At 43.5% G+C, this 19036-nt stretch overlaps 1 protein-coding gene across 1 annotated transcript in view; it reads right to left on the minus strand.

Moving 5' to 3' along the window:
* The window catches only part of LOC309523355 (uncharacterized protein), an 81096-nt gene that overhangs the window by 52540 nt on the left and 9520 nt on the right, over positions 1–19036 (minus strand). The gene's annotated exons all lie outside the window — the stretch shown is intronic.

Here is a 19036-nt window from a genome sequence, read left to right on the forward strand (position 1 = left end):
AGGGAGTTCATGATGGCTAGGAGTTTGTTAAGAGGGAGATAGTAAAAGCACAACGTCAGGCAATACCAATGAGACGGAAACATGGAAGGTGCCTAAAGAAGCCAGGGTGGCTATCTAAAGAACTTTTAACTGAATTAAGATTAAAAAAGGATGTGTACAAAAAATGGAAAAGGGGGGAAACCACCAAAGAGGAATTCAAACAAATAGCCAGCACGTGTAGACACAAAATCAGAAAAGCTAAAGCACAGAATGAACTCAGGCTTGCTAGAGAGGTTAAAAGCAACAAAAAAGGCTTTTATGGGTATGTTCATAGCAAAAGGAAGAACAAAGAAACAGTGGGGTCACTCAGAGGAGAAGATGGTGAAATGCAAACAGGGCACACAGAAAGGGCTGAACTCCTCAATGCCTTCTTTGCCTCAGTCTTCTCCGATAAAGAAAACAATGCCCGACCTGAAGAATTTGGAGCAAATGATTCAGCAAAGGAAACACAGCCCAGAATAACTAAGGAGATAGTACAAGAATATTTGGCTAGTTTAGATGTATTCAAGTCTCCAGGGCCAGATGAACTGCATCCAAGAGTATTAAAAGAACTGGCAGATGTGATCTCAGAACCACTGGCAGTCATCTTTGAGAATTCCTGGAGAACAGGCGAAGTCCCGGCAGACTGGAGGAGGGCAAATGTTGTCCCTATTTTCAAAAAGGGGAAAAGAGAGGACCCAAATAATTACCGCCCAGTCAGTCTGACATCAATACCAGGGAAGATTCTGGAGCAGATCATTAAGCAAACAGTCTGTGAGCACCTAGAAAGGAATGCTGTGATCACCAATAGTCAGCATGGATTTCTGAAAAATAAGTCATGTCAGACTAACCTGATCTCGTTTTTTGACAGAATTACAAGCCTGGTAGATGAAGGGAACGCAGTGGATGTAGCCTACCTTGATTTCAGCAAGGCATTTGACAAGGTGCCCCATGATATTCTTGTAAAGAAGCTGGTAAAATGCGGTCTTGACTATGCTACCACTCAGTGGATTTGTAACTGGCTGACTGACCGAACCCAAAGGGTGCTCATCAATGGTTCCTCTTCATCCTGGAGAAGAGTGACTAGTGGGGTGCCACAGGGTTCTGTCTTGGGCCCGGTCTTATTCAACATCTTTATCAACGACTTGGATGATGGACTCAAGGGCATCCTGATCAAATTTGCAGATGACACCAAACTGGGAGGGGTGGCTAACACCCCAGAGGACAGGATCACACTTCAAAACGACCTTGACAAATTAGAGAATTGGGCCAAAACAAACAAGATGAATTTTAACAGGGAGAAATGTAAAGTATTGCACTTGGGCAAAAAAAATGAGAGGCACAAATACAAGATGGGGGACACCTGGCTTGAGAGCAGTACATGTGAAAAGGATCTAGGAGTCTTGGTTGACTACAAACTTGGCATGAGCCAACAGTGTGACGCGGCAGCTAAAAAAGCCAATGCAATTCTGGGCTGCATCAATAGGAGTATAGCATCTAGATCACGGGTGTCAAACACAAGGCCCGCGGGCCGAATCCTGCCCGCCAGACCTCGTCATGTGGCCCGCGTAGCCGCCGTTCTCGCTGCTGTTCTCGCCCGTCCAGTGCACCATCGCCTGGTTGTGCGCTGCGTCGCCTTTCAGCACGAAGGAGGTGGTGAGCAGAGAGGCCGCCTCCAGAGGTCCCCCACCGGCGCGACCCTGCAGGCCGCCCGCCTCGTCCCACGGGCTGCCGCGCCTCTCCGGGGGGGGGGGGAGGCTTCGCAAAGCTAAAGAGGAAGCCAGGGCAGCGAGCGCGATCCATCCCGTTCGCTGCCTTGGCTTCCTCTTTAGCCTTGCGCGCCTGGGGGGGGAGGAGGAGGCTTCGCAAGGCTAAAGAGGGAGCCAGGGCAGCGAGCGCGATCCATCCCGTTCGCTGCCTTGGCTTCCTCTTTAGCCTTGCGCGCCTGGGGGGGGGGGAGGAGGAGGCTTCGCAAGGCTAAAGAGGGAGCCAGGGCAGGGAACGCGATCCATCCCGTTCGCTGCTCTAGCTTCCTCTTTAGACTTGCGCGCCTCTCCAGCCGCAAGAGATCTACCAGAGGTAGATCTTAACCCTTGCCTCACCTGGGAGCTTCTCTGGGCAGGAATTCCCTTAGCTTAAGTAGGGTGGGGGAAGTGTGGCAGGTAGGGGGGTACCTGCCTAGACACTGAAGCCACATGTCTCTCAGATGAAAATTGGGAGTGGGCATTGTGTGAAGTGGTCTGATGGTGGGCATTGTGTGAAGTGCTCTGATGGTGTGGGCATTGTGTGAAGTGCTCTGATGGTGTTTCCTACTTGGCAGGGGGTCGGACTCGATGGCCCTTGTGGTCTATTCCAACTCTATGATTCTATGATTCTAAGTGGCTGTGGATCTCCTGCTGCAGAACTGTAGGACTGTATAGAGTTGGGAGGGCCACCCGAGGGTCATCTAGCCCAGCCCCCTCACAATGTAGGAATCACAGCTAAAGAACGCCAGACAGATGGTCCCCCAACCGCTGCTTAAAAGCCTCCAGTGGTGGAGACCCCAAACACCTTCCGAGGTCATAGAATTGCAGGGTTGGAAGGGAACCCCAGGAGTCATCTAGTCCAGCCCCGGTGGACAGCGGGCGCAATCCATCCCGTTGCGCAAGACTAAAGATGCTGCGCAAGGCTAAAGAGGAAGCCAGGGCAGTGAGTGGGATGGATCGCGCTCACTGCCTTGTCTTCTTTAGCCGCGCTGGAGAGGTTTAGCTCCTGGCTGGAGAGGTTGCGCGGCTATGGATCCCGTGCGCTGTCTTGGCTTCTTTGCTCTTTGGGGCTGGTGGGGGAACCCGGGCTTCCCCCGCAGCCCCGAGAAGCTCTGGGAGAAGCAGACAGGCTGCACGCAGCCTGTCCGTTGCTCTTTGGGGCTGGGGGGAGGGATAATATTTTTTTCCTTGATTTTCCCCTGTAAAAACTAGGTGCGTCCTGTGGTCCGGTGCGTCCAATAGAGCGAAAAATACGGTAAAAGCCCATCAACTTCAGGGGTCTCAGCCTGCTCAAATATTTTAGGCCGATACAACCGGCCCTTTGAGGGTGACCAAACTGCTGGTGCGGCCCCCGATGAATTTGAGTTTGACACCCCTGATCTAGATCAAGGGAAGTAATAGTGCCACTGTATTCTGCTCTGGTCAGACCACACCTGGAGTACTGTGTCCAGTTCTGGGCACCACAATTCAAGAAGGACACTGACAAACTGGAACGTGTCCAGAGGAGGGCAACCAAAATGGTCAAAGGCCTGGAAACGATGCCTTATGAGGAACGGCTAAGGGAGCTGGGCATGTTTAGCCTGGAGAAGAGGAGGTTAAGGGGTGATATGATAGCCATGTTCAAATATATAAAAGGATGTCACATAGAGGAGGGAGAAAGGTTGTTTTCTGCTGCTCCAGAGAAGCGGACACAGAGCAATGGATCCAAACTAGAAGAAAGAAGATTCCACCTAAACATTAGGAAGAACTTCCTGACAGTAAGAGCTGTTCGACAGTGGAATTTGCTGCCAAGGAGTGTGGTGGAGTCTCCTACTTTGGAGGTCTTTAAGCAGAGGTTTGACAACCATATGTCAGGAGTGCTCTGATGGTGTTTCCTGCTTGGCAGGGGGTTGGACTCGATGGCCCTTGTGGTCTCTTCCAACTCTATGATTCTATGATTCTATGAATGTTGTTGTTTTTCCTGTCTGCCAGGTTATGTGATAATGCCTTATCTGATTGCCTTTCCTGGTAGTCTGGCCATTCCTTTGAGACAGTGATTACCCAATTCCTGAGACAATGGGAAGGCCCCTCACCCCTCCCTCCTTGCAGAGAATACATTTCGTCAGTTTGGGAGTCAAAATGGTTTCAGGATGGTCTTCCTGTGCTGCTCCAGACACGTGGTCCACGTATCTATGTACGTGTTTGGTTGGTACATTTATGAACATCTATTATATATAAAAGGGACACAGGTGGCGCTGTGGGTAAAACCTCAGCGCCTAGGACTTGCCGATCACATGGTCGGCAGTTCGAATCCCCACGGTGGGCTGAGCTCCCGTCGTTTGGTCCCAGCTCCTGCCCACCTAGCAGTTTGAAAACGCCCTTAAGTACAAGTAGATAAATAGGTACCGCTTTCTAGATAAAAAGGCAGCCCTGCTCTTGGTGGATGCGGAGAAAGCATTTGATGTTTCAGGGGCATTCATGCAAAAAACTTTGGAAATGACGAGTTTGGGTGAGAAAATATGTAGTGGCATAAAAGCGATTTATAATTCCCAAAAGGTCAGACTAATTATCAATGGTGAAATATCAGAAGATTTTAATATCTCTAAGGGAACAAGACAGGGCTGCCCTCTTTCTCCTCTCCTCTTTATCACACTTCTGGAAGTATATTTTAAAGCAATAAGAGAAGACCCTAGAATACAAGGAATTAAAGTTGGACAAAGGGCCTATAAGGTCAGAGCCTTCGCAGACAATCTAATAATTACAACAGAAAACCCTCTACAGCAGCAGTTCTCAACCTGTGGGTCCCCAGATGTTGTTGGACTACAACTCCCATCATCCCTGAGCTCTGGCCTTGCTAGCTAGGGGTGATGGGAGTTGTAGTTCAGCAACATCAGGGGACCCACAGGTTGAAAAAGGCTGCTCTGGGAAACCCAGGCAGATGGGCGGGGTACAAATAATAAATTATTGTTGTTATTTCTTCTTCTTCTTCTTCTTCTTCTTCTTCTTCTTCTTCTTCTTCTTATTATTATTATTATTATTATTATTATTGTAGTAATGTTGGAAAAAACAAGGCCAAGAATAAAATACAAAACTCAGACTTAAAAGAAAGGGGAGGCTTTTCCCTTCCAGATCTCAAAATTCACTATGAAGCAGCTTGTCTTACTCGGATTCGAGATTGGATTAAATTGGAGAAAGAAGAGGCAATAGAAGGACATGACAACAGATTTGGTTGGCATGCATATTTGTGGTATGGGAAAACAAAAGTACACAAAGGACTCCACAATACAATAATAAGTTTTTATTAAAGGTATGAGGAAAATACAAAAAATTATTGGAACCCCAAACTCCATGGTGGCTATCACCCATTGAAGCACTATCACTTAACACATCAACAATGGAAGGAATATGGCCAACATACAGAGAATTACTAAAAGAACAAGAAGGAAAGTTAAAATTGAAAGACTATGATGAGATATAGGAATATTTAGTGATGGTGATGAATATTTGTTGTAAGAAAGAAAATCAATAAAAATGATTATAATAAAAGGAAAGGAAAGGAAAAAGAAAGGCGTTTGGACAATTATCACGATTCAAAATTAATAAAGAAAAAACAAAACTCCTGGTAAAATAATTAGATATACAAGAAAAAGTAAAGTTAGAAATAGACTTAAAATTACAGAGCAAAGTATTTAGGAATTTGGATAGCCATGAAAAACATTAATTTATAGAAAGACAATTATATTAAGGTATGGAGCAAAATTAGGAAAGACTTAGAAATCTGGAGTAAATTAAAACTCACGTTGTGGGGAAGAATTTCTACAATCAAGATGGTAGTTTTACCAAAAATGCAGTTCCTTTTTCAATCAATTCCGGTTCTTAATGGCTTAAATTGTTTTAAGGAATGGCACAGGTATTTGGCGAAATACATTTGGCAGGGCAAAAAAAAAACCAGAATTAAATTTAAACTATTAACAGTAACCAAAAACAAAGGAGGGTTTGGAATGCCAGATTTTAGGATCTACTATGAAGTTGCCTGCCTGGGGGCCACCAGGTGGCGCGTTGGAAGATGGCTGACAATAACATCTCTCTGACCCATACAAGGTAAATAAGGGGCTGCTATGGGAGGTATGCAGTCTTCCTACCCCCCCAGGAGACGGGGGGCACTGCCTTGCCAGCGGTGTTCACAATGCACCCCCTGATCCGAGAGATGGGGCTGCCGAACACTTGGCACGAGCCCTCGGTGAAGTCAGATCTTCCTGACGCCGATTCCAATTAGCGCGTGCTGGTTAGCTTCAGCTCGGAATTATAATTGGAAACATACGATTGGAATGAAGCTGAAGCACATATATCAAGTAATGTTCGAGAGATAAGAGTGCTGATTAATGGATCTCTGTGACCAGGAGTGACAGATGGATAAGTAAATCTTCTGATGAATCACCACTAGGAGACTGTATGTTTGGAATGATGGGGTGTGTGTGGAGGAAAAAACTTTTTTTTCTTTGCACGATGTGATATTAATAACCCTTCACCCCAGATAGAAATAAGATAGTTGCATTTTTATTAATCACAAGCAGGAATTCAAGATCTGTGTGGGATGGATTATAACAGGAGAGAGGATTGGTGAACAGTGAGAAAGAGGAAAATTTTAATGATGAAGTTAAAAAATGGCGTCTCGCCAAGACAGGCTTGCCGGAGAAAGAAGGACAGGGGGAGGAGAATCAGGATTATTCGAAAGAGAAGGAATGTTGGAATGCAAACTTGACCTGACAGAGCCTCCTGACTCATTTGATTTATTTGGCAAGCCTGAGAAAAGTAAAGGACAGACCGAAGATTTTTTTTTTTATGGAAGCGCTGAACAGAGGGTGTCCCTGAGTGATATGATCTTTGGACAGTACAAAACCCACACAAAGGATGCCTGTTTTCAATCTGCTTGTGAAAATTATCAGAGATCACAAAGAAAGGAATATACGATAACAACAAGAAGAGAAAGAAAGTAATTAAAGGACTATCTGGATTGAACTGGATAGAACTGTATAATTAAAGCAGTAATATAAGTGATGTTTGGACTCGTTCAGAGTTTTGGACTCGTGCGGAGCTTGATGTATGGGTACCCCCAACAAAATTTAAAATTTGGCTGTATAATTTGAAACTAATGTGATTTGGATAATGTGATGTGATTGGCCTGTTAATAAAAATTAATTTTTTTTAAAAAAAGAGAAGTTGCCGGCCTGGTCTAGCTCAAGGAATGGATGATCTTGAAGAATACTAAATTATTGGATATTGAGGGCTGGGATAATATAGTGGGGTGGCACGGCTACCCGGGTTACAATAAAGCAAAAATCCACAAGGGATTCCTAAATCACATTATTAGGAAAGCCTTTTATGAAGTTTGGGAAAGGAACAAAAAAATATTAGAACCAAAAACCTGATGGTGGTTGTCACCAATGGAGGCAGAGGCAGTAAAAAGAAAAAATATGGATTCAAATTGGTTGATGTATAAAGATCTTTTAGAGGAAGTAAATAGTAGATTACAAATGAAAAAAATATGAAATAAGACATACAGGAAAGGCTGGTTTCAATACCATCAATTAAATGCAATTTTTGAGGAAGACAAGAATGTAAATGGATTTGATACAAAATTATCCGAAATAGACAAAAAAATGATTATAAATGATGATAAAAATTTATCCAAAATGTATAAACTATTATTAAATTGGCACTTAAGAGACAAAGAGTTTAAAGATGCCATGGTCAAATGGGCACAAGATATCGGTCATTCAATTGATTTAGAAAAATGGGAAAACTTATAGAAAAGAAGAAGAGGAGGAGTTTGGATTTGATATCCCGCCTTTCACTCCCCTTCAGTAGTCTCAAAGCGGCTAACAATCTCCTTTCCCTTCCTCCCCCACAACAAACACTCTGTGAGGTGAGTGAGGCTGAGAGACTTCAAAGAAGTGTGACTAGCCCAAGGTCACCCAGCAGCTGCATGTGGAGGAGCGGAGACGCAAACCCGGTTCCCCAGATTACGAGACTACCGCTTTTAACCACCACACCACACCACACCACACCACACCACATAAGATTTACAGCATGTTATACAATAAAATATTTTTTTAAAAAAATGATGTACAGATGGTATCTTAAACCCTCGAAATTGGCTAAAATGTACCAAAACACCAGTGGAAAGTGTTGGAGGTGCAAACTTAAAGAAGAGAATTTCTTCCATATGTGGTGGACGTGCCCTAAAATTAAATAATTTTGAGATACAATTAATGAAGAATTAAATAAAATGTTAAGACATACTTTTCCCAAAAAACCAGAAATGTTTTTTTGGGCCTATTAACAACAGACATCCCAAAAGAAACCAAAAGAATATTTTTGTATGCAGTAACGGCAGCCAGAATAGTAATGGCTAAAAATTGGAAAAGCAACATAACACCAACGAAAGAAGAAAGAGTTCTTAAATTGTCAGGATATCTTGAATTGGCCAGACTTACAGGTTTAATAAGAAGTTATTCTAATGAGAAAATAAGGAGAGAGTGGAAAGTCTTTATAAATTATACAAAGAGAACCGATTTCCAGATTCATACTTGGCTTAGTTTAGAATAAAAATGTCACAGGTAATTAGAATAATTCTTCAAAAAAGTAATCATTACAGACAACCAGTGATATGAAGAATAAAGAGCCACATGGAGTTAGTTAGAAGTCATTCCCCCCCTTTCTTTTTCTTTTTTGGTGTTTTTCGTTCTTTTTCCTTTTTTGGAGAGAATATAATGTTTTGTATTTTTGTTTGCATATTATGTTTAGATCCTTGTAATTTTGTTTTGGCATTTTCTTCTCTTTTCTATTGTTTGTTCGATTTACTCAATGCTTGTTTGTGTGATGTAGAAGTATAAATTAAAAAAGAAAAAAAGAGGGTCACCAAATAGCATGGCCCCCCATTTTAGTTTGAGGACTATCCCTGCCTCCGGGTCTGGATACTGGAATCAGCAAGGGAGACCCACATGACCCGAAGGTGCTGCTATGGAATGCCAGGTCAATGATTCATAAGACCATTGCCATCCATGACTTGATTGTGGATGGAGAACTTGACCTGGCATGTTTAACAGAGACCTGGTGGGATGAAGCAGGTGGACCTGTCCTTGCCACTGCTTGTCCATCAGGTTTCTCATATGCACAGCAACCCAAGTCATGTGGGCAGGGGAGGGGTGTGATTTGTAGGAAGTCATTAATTTGCACCAGGCGTCCTATTGGGAAGACCCAGTTCTCTGAGTGCATGTTCTTGAAGTTGGACAATAGGGGCAGTACAGGATTCCTTTTGGTGTACCGACCACCCCGCTGCACCAAGGATTCCCTGCCCAAGCTGCTTCAGGTCGTGGCAGATGTTCTCCTGGAGACACCTAATTTGGTTGTCCTGGGGGATTTTAACATTCACGCCGACCCAACCTTACAAGGGGCCGATTGGGACTTTGTGGAAAGCATGGCCTCCATGGGCTGTCCCTAAATAAGTTTGGCCCAACTTATAGTCGCAGAAATGCCTTAGACCTGGTTTTTCTCCTCTAGGGATGTTGGTGATCTGACACTAAGTAAAAGCGAAACTAAATAAGTGCCATGTTCAGATCACTTCCTGATGCAACTGGACTTCTCCACAACCCTTCCCCTCTGCAGGGACGTGGGTTCGATTTGGATGGTCCGCCACTGCCACTTAATGGATCCAAATGGTTTCCAGAGAGTGGCAGGGGATGTTTTATCCCATGTTGATGGCCTTTCAGCTGATTCCTTGGTGGCCTGTTGGAATGTGGAGTTAACCAGGGCTATTGAGTATCTGGCTCCAAAAAGCCCACTCCGATTGCATCGAGACCAGACAGCCCCATGGTTTTCCAAGGATCTGAGGGCAACGAGATGGCTAGAGCGCCAATGGCAGAAACCTCATTCTGAATCTGACCGAACACGGGTTAGAGCTCAACGCTGAGCCTACCAAATGGCGATAGTGAAGGTGAAGAAAACCTTCTTCACCCCCTCTATTGCATCTGCAGAAAACAGCAGCAGGAGACTCTTTCAGGTGATTTGCAATTTAATGGAACCATCTCTCCAATGGCGCTCGGTACAGGCCACATGATCTCCTGCAATGATTTTGCAAAGTTTTTTGCAAAAAAAGTCGCTCAGATTAAGAGAGGTAGACTCCCCCGTGGGAGCAGGGCGGGGGCTGGTGAGTGCTAGAGTCCTGTCTAGTAAAGTTGCGTGGGATCAATTCCAATCTGTTATGTCCGAGGATGTGGACAGGCTGCTTAGATGAGTGAAACCAACCACCTGTCACCTTGATCCTTGCCCATCCTGGCTCATAAAATCTAGCCGGGAAGGGCTGGGCGATGGGCTCCATGGGGTGGTGAATGCTTCTTTCTGTGAGGGAGCCTTCCCAGACACACTGAAAGAGGCAGTTACAGTGGTACCTCAGGTTAAGAACTTAATTCGTTCTGGAGATCTGTTCTTAACGTGAAACTGTTCTTAACCTGAAGCACCACTTTAGCTAATCGGGCCTCCTGCTGCCGCTGTACAATTTCTGTTCTCATCCTGAAGCAAAGTTCTTAACCCAAGGTAATATTTCTGGGTAAGCGAAGTCTGTAACCTGAAGCATATGTAATCCGAGGCACCACTGTATTAAACTGCTTCTTAAAAAAAAAATCTTTAGACCCAGCTAATACAGCCAACTATCGCCCAGTCTCAAATCGTCCATTCTTTGGCAAGGTGCATGAGTGGGTGGTTGTTGAACAACTCCAGGGACGCCTGGAAGATGTGGACCATTTGGATCCCTTCCAGTTGGGATTCAGGCCTCATCATGGGACTGAAACTGACCTGGACACGATAATTTCCGGCGGGCTAGGGACAAAGGTGAGAGCTATTTCCTAGATCAGCTGGATCTTTCAGAGGCTTTTGACACCATTGGCCATAACATCCTTCTGGACCAACTAGAGGGGCTGGGAGCTGGAGGAACTGTTATACACTGGGGCGTGTTCAGAAAGTGGTGTTGGGGAATGAGTGTTCAGACCCCTGAGCTCTCACTTGTGGGGTGCCTCAGGGTTCCGTCCTCTCCCCATGCTTTTCAGATTTCTACATGAAACCGCTGGGAGAGATCAGGGGGTTTGGGCTGGATGTTCATCAGTATGCGGATACCCAGCTCTACTTCTCTTTCAAATCAGAACCAGTGAAGATGATGAAGGTCCTGTGTGAGTGTCTGGAGGTGGTTGGAGGATGGATGTCAGCTAACATATTAAAGTTGAATGCTGACAAGGTAGATGTCCTTTTTTGGGAGACAGGAGGCAGGCAGGTGTGGAGAACTCCCTGGTCCTGAATGGGGTAACTGTGCCCCTAAAGGACCAGGTGCACAGCCTGGCGGTCATTTCGGATTTGCAGCTGTCAATGGAAGCGCAGGTCAATTCTGTGTCCAGGGCAGCTGTTTACCAACTCAATCTGGTACGCAGGCTAAGACCCTATCTGCCCTTAGACTGTATTGCCAGAGTAGTGTATGCTCCAGTTATCTCCTGTTTGGACTACTGCAATGCGCTCTACGTGGGGCTACCTTTGTAAGTGGTCCGGAAACTGCAACTAATCCAGAATGCGGCGGCTAGACTGGTGACAGGAGGAGAGTCTCCACCCCCATCGTTCTGCCTGGACATGGAGGTCCAGTACCAAGAGCCTTCTGGCGGTTGCCTCACTGCGAGAAGTGAAGTTACAGGGAACCATGCAGAAGGCCTTCTCGGTAGTGGTGCCCTCCCTGTGGAATACCCTCCCACCAGATGTCAAAGGAAAAAACAGCCACCAGACTTTAAAAGACATCTGAAGGCTGCCCTGTTTAGGGAAGCTTTTGATATCTGAAGGACTATTGTATTTCAATATTTTGTTGGAAGCCACCAAGAGTGGCTCTGCAGCAGGGAAAAGCCAGCCAGATGGGTGTGGCATAAATTATTATTATTGTTGCTGTTGCTATTATTATTATTGAAAACAAACACTGCCAAATTCTTTTCTGTACATCCAAAGACTTGACAGTAATCTTCACTTCCCAGGAAATCTGGTAAAACCTGAGTGGAAAACTCCATACATTTATATGGTTTCCCGCCTGTGTGAATTTTCTTATGGATAGTAAAGTCTTCACTCCCTCTGAAGCTCTTTTCACGTTCCATAAATCTGGCTTTCCCCATGTGAGTCAGCGGATGTTTCCTAAGGTTCTATACTGACTTAAGCTACTCCCCTTTGGGAGTTCGCCAATGTAATGTAATTTTATCCTTCCTGTTGAAGCTCTTCCCACATTCAATACGATCCAATGGTTTCTCCCCTGTATGAGTTAGTTGGTGTATTCTAAGTGCTCTACTTTTGCTGAAGCTCCTTCCACATGCCGTACATTAAAATGGTTTCTTCCCCATGTGTTAGTTGGTGTCTTATAAGGTGTCGATATGGACTGAAGCTCTTTCCACATTCTTTCCACATTCAGTACATTTAAATGGCTTCTCTGGTGTGAGTTCGTTGATGTTGTCTAAGGTTTCCACTATTATTGAAGCTCCTTCCACATTCAATGCATTTAAATGGTTTCTCCCCCGTGTGAGTTTGTTGGTGTATTCTAAGTGTTCCATTTCGACTGAAGCTCTTTCCACATTCAATACATTTAAATGGCAAAAATTGACCTAGCCACATCCTCTATTACAAAATTGTCTGAACAAGTGGCACAACACTCAGAAGCAATTGGAAACCTCAAAGAAGCAGTTTCTGAGAGTCGGAAATTGGCTGAAGCTGCCAATTTAAAGGCAGACCACGCAAATCAGAAAGTTGAGGAAATAAAAGGGGAGGTAGGGCCACTACATAAACACATCAGTGACCAGCAGGCCTATCTGTCTATGGTGGAACTGAGAAATCGGGAAAATAATTTGAAATTACAATTTATCCCAGAGCTCGAGAAAGAAGATTTGATTGGTTATCTGACAGTGGAGTTCTCTAAGTTCTGGGGTATAAAAGTAGACGAGGAATTTAAAATAACAACTGCTTTTAGACTAGGGAAAGTAACAAGGAAGGACAGACCCAGGGATTGTTTGATCATTTTGAGATCCAAACAGGAGAGAGACAAAATATTGGACCTTCATTTTAAGAAATCACTTGAGATCCAAGACAAAAGAGCGGAAATCTACAAGGATATACCAAAACAACTTTTGGATCTCAGAACTGTGTACACTGATCTAGCAAGATTATTGAGAAGCAACGGGATACCCTACAGGTAGGAGTTCCCTCAAGGGTTATCTTTTAACTATAAAGGAAAGAAGATCAAAATTAAAACAAAAGAGGACAACCAGAAGTTCCTGCAAGACCACGGAGAAGATCTTCAAAAGGGAATAGCAGCTCCTTGACCTTTACCACAGCTTGGAATAGAACCAACATCTACTCCCTCGGGTCCGGAAGAAAAGGAGGACACCCCATAAAGAGTAACAACAGACTGATTCAGGATGTCTCTGCAGCTGTATAGTTGGAACATTAATGGCGCAAATTCCCCGGAGAAAAGGAAAAGGATTTTTCATATCTTGAAAAAAGAACATTTGGATATAATTTGTTTGCAGGAAACACATTTGACGAGACTCCATAGAAAAGTGTTAATTAACAAAAGATTGGACCAAGAATTTATTTCATCAGACAGAGTGAAGAAGAGAGGCGTGGTGATCTATGCAAAGGAGAACCTGTCACCGAATTTTTTGTTTAAAGATGAACATGGACGAATCCTGGCAATTGAAATACAAACTCAAGGAGAAAAAGTCTTGATATTAGGAATTTATGCACCAAATGAGGGGAAATCGGAATTCTACAAGAAGCTGCATGAGATATTGCTGGACTATCTGGACTACTCTAATATTATAATGATGGGAGATATGAAGGGGGTGGTCTCTACCTTTATGGATAAGTCTCAAAACCAAAACTTGACTAAAGACGGCAGACTACCTAAAACTTTTTTTGAACTGACAGACAATATGGATTTGATTGATACTTGGAGGACAAGGAACCCTCTAGGTAAAGAGGGAACTTTCTTCTCTGAGGCCCATCTGTCATGGACAAGAATCGACCAAATCTGGACAACTAGAGGGCTGGCACCTAAGATTACAAGAGTGGAAATCTGCCCAAAGACCTGCTCCGACCATAACGCCCTGAAAATGGAATTGAGATTTACCCCAGCCGGTTCCTTCAGATGGAAAATGAATGACAACCTGCTAAGAGATCAAGAGATCGTAAAGAAGGCCCAAAAAGCTTTAAAGGACTATTTCGAAATTAATTTGAACACCTCAGTGGAAAAGAGAATAATCTGGGACGCAAGTAAAGCTGTAATGAGAGGGTTTCTGATACAACAGAATACGATTAAGAAAAAACTCTGGAATGGAAAAAAGGATAAGATATTGGAGAAGATAAGAGATGGTGAGAAAAAATTGAGACTAAAACCAAAATCAAAAGAGATTTTAAGAGAAATTAAATTCCATCAATCACAATATACGAAATTGATAAATCAAGAAGTGGAATGTAAAGTTAAACAAATGAAACAAAGATCTTTTGAATCAGCGAATAAATGTGGAAAACTGCTAGCATGGCAGTTGAAGAAAAGACAAAAATTGAACTATGTTACCAATCTAGAGGTTGAATGGAAAAATATTCAGAAACCAGGTGAAATTAGAAAGTGTTTCCAGAAATACTTTAAAAAACTATATACGCAAGGGCCCGAGGAAGTGTCTGAGATGGATCAATTTATAAAAGCCAATGGTCTACCAGAACTATCTCAGGAAAAGAGATTAATCCTGAACCACAAAATAACACAACAGGAAATTGAGGATGCCATTCAGAACATGCAGTTGGGCAAATCTCCAGGCCCAGATGGACTTACCTCCAAGTATTATAAGACATTAAAAGACTATCTGATACAACCATTAATGGAGGTTTGTAACCAGATCATGGAAGGAGGGAGAGCACCGGAAACGTGGAAAGAAGCATTCATTACATTGATACCTAAAGTGGAAACTGAAAAGACTCAACTTAAGAACTACCGTCCCATCTCACTCCTAAATGTGGATTACAAAATATTTGCAGACATTTTGGCAAGTAGACTGAAAAAGGTATTGAATGAAGTAATTCACAAGGACCAGGCAGGCTTTCTCCCAGGCAGACACTTGTTTGACAATACTAGGAACATTATTGATATCCTGGAACTTTTGCAAACCAATATTAATACTAAAGCAGTGTTGATTTTTATTGACGCGGAGAAGGCCTTTGACAACATTTCCTGGAAGTTTATGAAGAAAAACTTGGAAGGGATGGGAGTGGGACGGGGGTTTGAAAATGGTCTAGAAGCAATTTATTCAGAACAAAAAGCTAAGTTGATTGTGAACAATGTAGTGACAGATGAGTTCCAAATTGAAAAAGGAACACGGCAAGGGTGCCCTCTCTCCCCCCTATTATTTATTTCAGTCCTGGAGGTGCTTTTGAATATGATTAGGAAGGACCGGCAGGTACAAGGAGTACAGGTCGGAGCGAAACAATATAAACTGAAAGCTTTCGCAGATGATTTGGTGTTAACACTACAGGAGCCAGAATCTAGTACAAAAAGAGTCTTAGAACTGATTCAGGAGTTTGGTCGGGTGGCGGGATTCAAGTTGAATAAACAAAAAACCAAGGTATTGGGGGAAAATTTGACAACTTTAGAAACAGATGGGTTTCAGAGGGAAACAGAGTTAAATGTGGTTAAAAAAGTGAAATACCTGGGGATTAACTTGTCTTCAAAAAATTTGAATCTATTTAAAGATAATTATGAAAAATGTTGGTTAGAAGTTAAAAAAGATTTAGAAATTTGGTCAAAATTGAAACTTTCCTTGTTGGGCCGAATAGCAGCTATAAAAATGAACATTTTGCCAAAGATGTTGTTTTTGTTTCAAACCTTACAGATTGTGGACAGAGTGGAATGTTTTGGAAAGTGGCAGAAGGATATTTCAAAGTTTGTTTGGCAGGGCAAAAAGCCCCGAATAAAGTTTAAAATATTAACTGATGCAAAAGAAAGAGGGGGGTTTGCCCTGCCAGATTTAAGGTTATATTATGAAGCTGCAGCCTTCTGCTGGATGAAAGATTGGTTCTTGCTAAAGAACACTGATGTCCTAGATCTGGAAGGGTTTAATAATTCGTTAGGATGGCATGCGTATTTGTGGTACGACAAGGTAAAAACACATAAAATGTTTAAAAACCATATTGTCAGAAAAGCAATATTTATAGTCTGGACAAAATATAAAGACTTGTTAGAAAGTAAGACCCCGAGGTGGTTATCACCAGTGGAGGCCAAGGCTCGGAAAAACCCCAATATGGAGGCCGGTTGGCCGACATATGGGGAAATAATAGAAAAAAATGGAGACAATTGGAGGTTACAGAGATATGAAAGACTAAAGAATAAGGTGCAAGATTGGTTTCCTTATGCCCAAATTCAGGAGGTGTTTAAGATGGATAAAAAAAACAGGTTTCCAGGTGGAAAAATCGAAACTAGAGACAGAATTGTTAGAACCAAAGACTAAGCTTTTATCGAGAATGTATAACTTGCTGCTTAAATGGAACACTCAGGATGAGACAGTTAAATCAGCCATGATAAAATGGGCTCAAGACATTGGGTACAACATGATGTTTGAAGACTGGGAAAAGTTATGGACCACCGGTATGAAATTTACGGCATGTAATGCCTTAAATTTGGCGGCTAATGGATTGAAGTTGAATCCTGACAAGACAGAAGTACTGTTTTTGGGGGACAGGGGGCGGGCTGGTGTGGAGGACTCCCTGGTCCTGAATGGGGTAACTGTGCCCCTGAAGGACCAGGTGCGTAGCCTGGGAGTCATTTTGGACTCACAGCTGTCCATGGAGGCACAGGTCAATTCTGTATCCAGGGCAGCTGTCTACCAACTCCACCTGGTACGCAGGCTGAGACCCTACCTGCCCGCTGACTGTCTGGCCAGAGTGGTGCATGCTCTAGTTATCTCCCGCTTGGACTACTGCAATGCGCTCTACGTGGGGCTACCTTTGAAGGTGACTCGGAAACTACAACTAATCCAGAATGCGGCAGCTAGACTGGTGACTGGGGGCGGCCGCCGAGACCACATAACACCGGTCTTGAAAGACCTACATTGGCTCCCAGTACGTTTCCGAGCACAATTCAAAGTGTTGGTGTTGACCTTTAAAGCCCTAAACGGCTTCGGCCCAGTATACCTGAAGGAGCGTCTCCACCCCCATCGTTCTGCCCGGACACTGAGGTCCAGCGCCGAGGGCCTTCTGGCGGTTCCCTCATTGCGAGAAGCGAAGCTACAGGGAACCAGGCAGAGGGCCTTTTCGGTGGTGGCGCCCGCCCTGTGGAATGCCCTCCCATCGGATGTCAAGGTGATGGAAAACTACCTGACATTCAGAAAACATCTTAAGGCGGCCCTATTCAGGGAAGCTTTTAATGTATGATATTTTAGTGTTTTTTGGTTTCTGTGGAAGCCGCCCAGAGTGGCTGGGGAAACCCAGCCAGATGGGCGGGGTACAAATAATAAATTATTATTATTATTATTATTGAAAGAAAATATTATGAAAATGATATACAGGTGGTACATGACCCCAGTCAAGCTTGCAAAAATATACCATTTGTCAGATAACAAATGTTGGAAATGTAAGGAGGCTGAAGGGACTTTCTTTCACTTATGGTGGACTTGTCCAAGAGTGAAGGCATTCTGGGAAATGATATATAACGAGTTAAAAAAGGTGTTTAAGTACACCTTCCCTAAGAAACCAGAGGCCTTCCTACTGGGCATTGTCGGCCAGAATGTATTAAAGAAGGACAGAACGTTTTTTATGTATGCAACTACAGCAGCAAGAATTCTTATGGCAAAGTACTGGAAGACACAAGATTTGCCCACACTGGAAGAGTGGCAGACGCAATTGATGGACTATATGGAATTAGCCGAGATGACTGCCAGGATCCGAGATTTGGGAGAAGAAGCAATGGAGGAGGACTGGAAAAAATTTAAGGACTATTTGCAAAAGCTTTATAAATTATATGAATTATAAGAACTCGCACGATTCGGAAAGATTAGCTCCAGTAATGAGAGTGGATGATATATGAAACTAAATAATAATTAATGAAAGGATCAATGTTTAAATGTTTAAAATGATATTATATTTGTGTTGTTTTTTTTAAGTACCGTATTTTTCGCTCTATAACACGCACCTGACCATAACACGCACATCGTTTTTAGAGGAGGAAAACAAGGGAAAAAACATTCTGAATGAAACATTGGATGTATCATTTTTGTGCTTCATGCTGTGGCCACAGACATGTGATCTGATGGTGAATTTGGGCTGACCCAATGCAAAGATCCTGAGGATCCATGTGGATCCATGCTTTGTAACCACGTTTTTGCACCATTGCAGCCCCAGACAACAGTGGGTGCGTGATTTGGGGGGGCAGGCTGTAGCCATGGACATGCTATGTGCTCTGATGGTGAATTTGGGGTGACCCAGTGCAAAAATCCTTAGGATCCATGTGGATCCATGCTTTTTAACCACATTTTAAGTGGGGAGGGAAGGAAAAACACAGAAGGGCTAAGAATGCAGGAGTGGGGTATAACGGGAGGGAGGAAAGGAAGGCAAAAGTTTCCCCCACGCACCCACCCAAGCCAGCCAGCTCTCTCTCTCTCTCTCTCTCTCTCTCTCTCTCTCTCTCCCACCTGCATGTTTTCAGCAGCACTGGAGCACAGAGAGGAAGGAGCGGAGCACAGAGAGGAAGGAGCGACAGTCTGCTTTTCCCCTCTACTTGCCTGGAGGGGAGGGGCTTTCCCTGCTCTTTGTTCCGTTTGAGCAAACACAGTAACGAAACAGAGAGGGTGGGCAGTAAGACCCTGAGGCAGAATGCAGGAAAGCACCCACCTCCTCTTTTCAAGGCTTCCCTTCTCCCTGAAGCGCGGTTTGATTTTTGCCTAATTTTTTGGCTCCAGGGACCACACATTCGCTGCATAACACGCACAGACATTTTCCCTTCCTTTTTAGGAGAAAAAATCTGCGTGTTATAGAGCGAAAAATACGGTAAATTGATAATAAGTAATTTAAACTAAAAAGTAAGCTTTTGGAAAGTATAAAAGAAACGCATGAAACAAGGTTATAATTTGCTGATACTTTTATTGTTAAGAATGCATTTGAAGGGAGATATGGGGAAGTCCGATAGAAAACGGAAATAAGTACTGGAATGACTTTTTTTCTTTTCCTTTTTTGTTTGT

This window comes from Podarcis vaucheri (genome assembly GCF_965113315.1).
Source record: "Podarcis vaucheri genome assembly, chromosome: 2".
NCBI lineage: Eukaryota > Metazoa > Chordata > Lepidosauria > Squamata > Lacertidae > Podarcis > Podarcis vaucheri.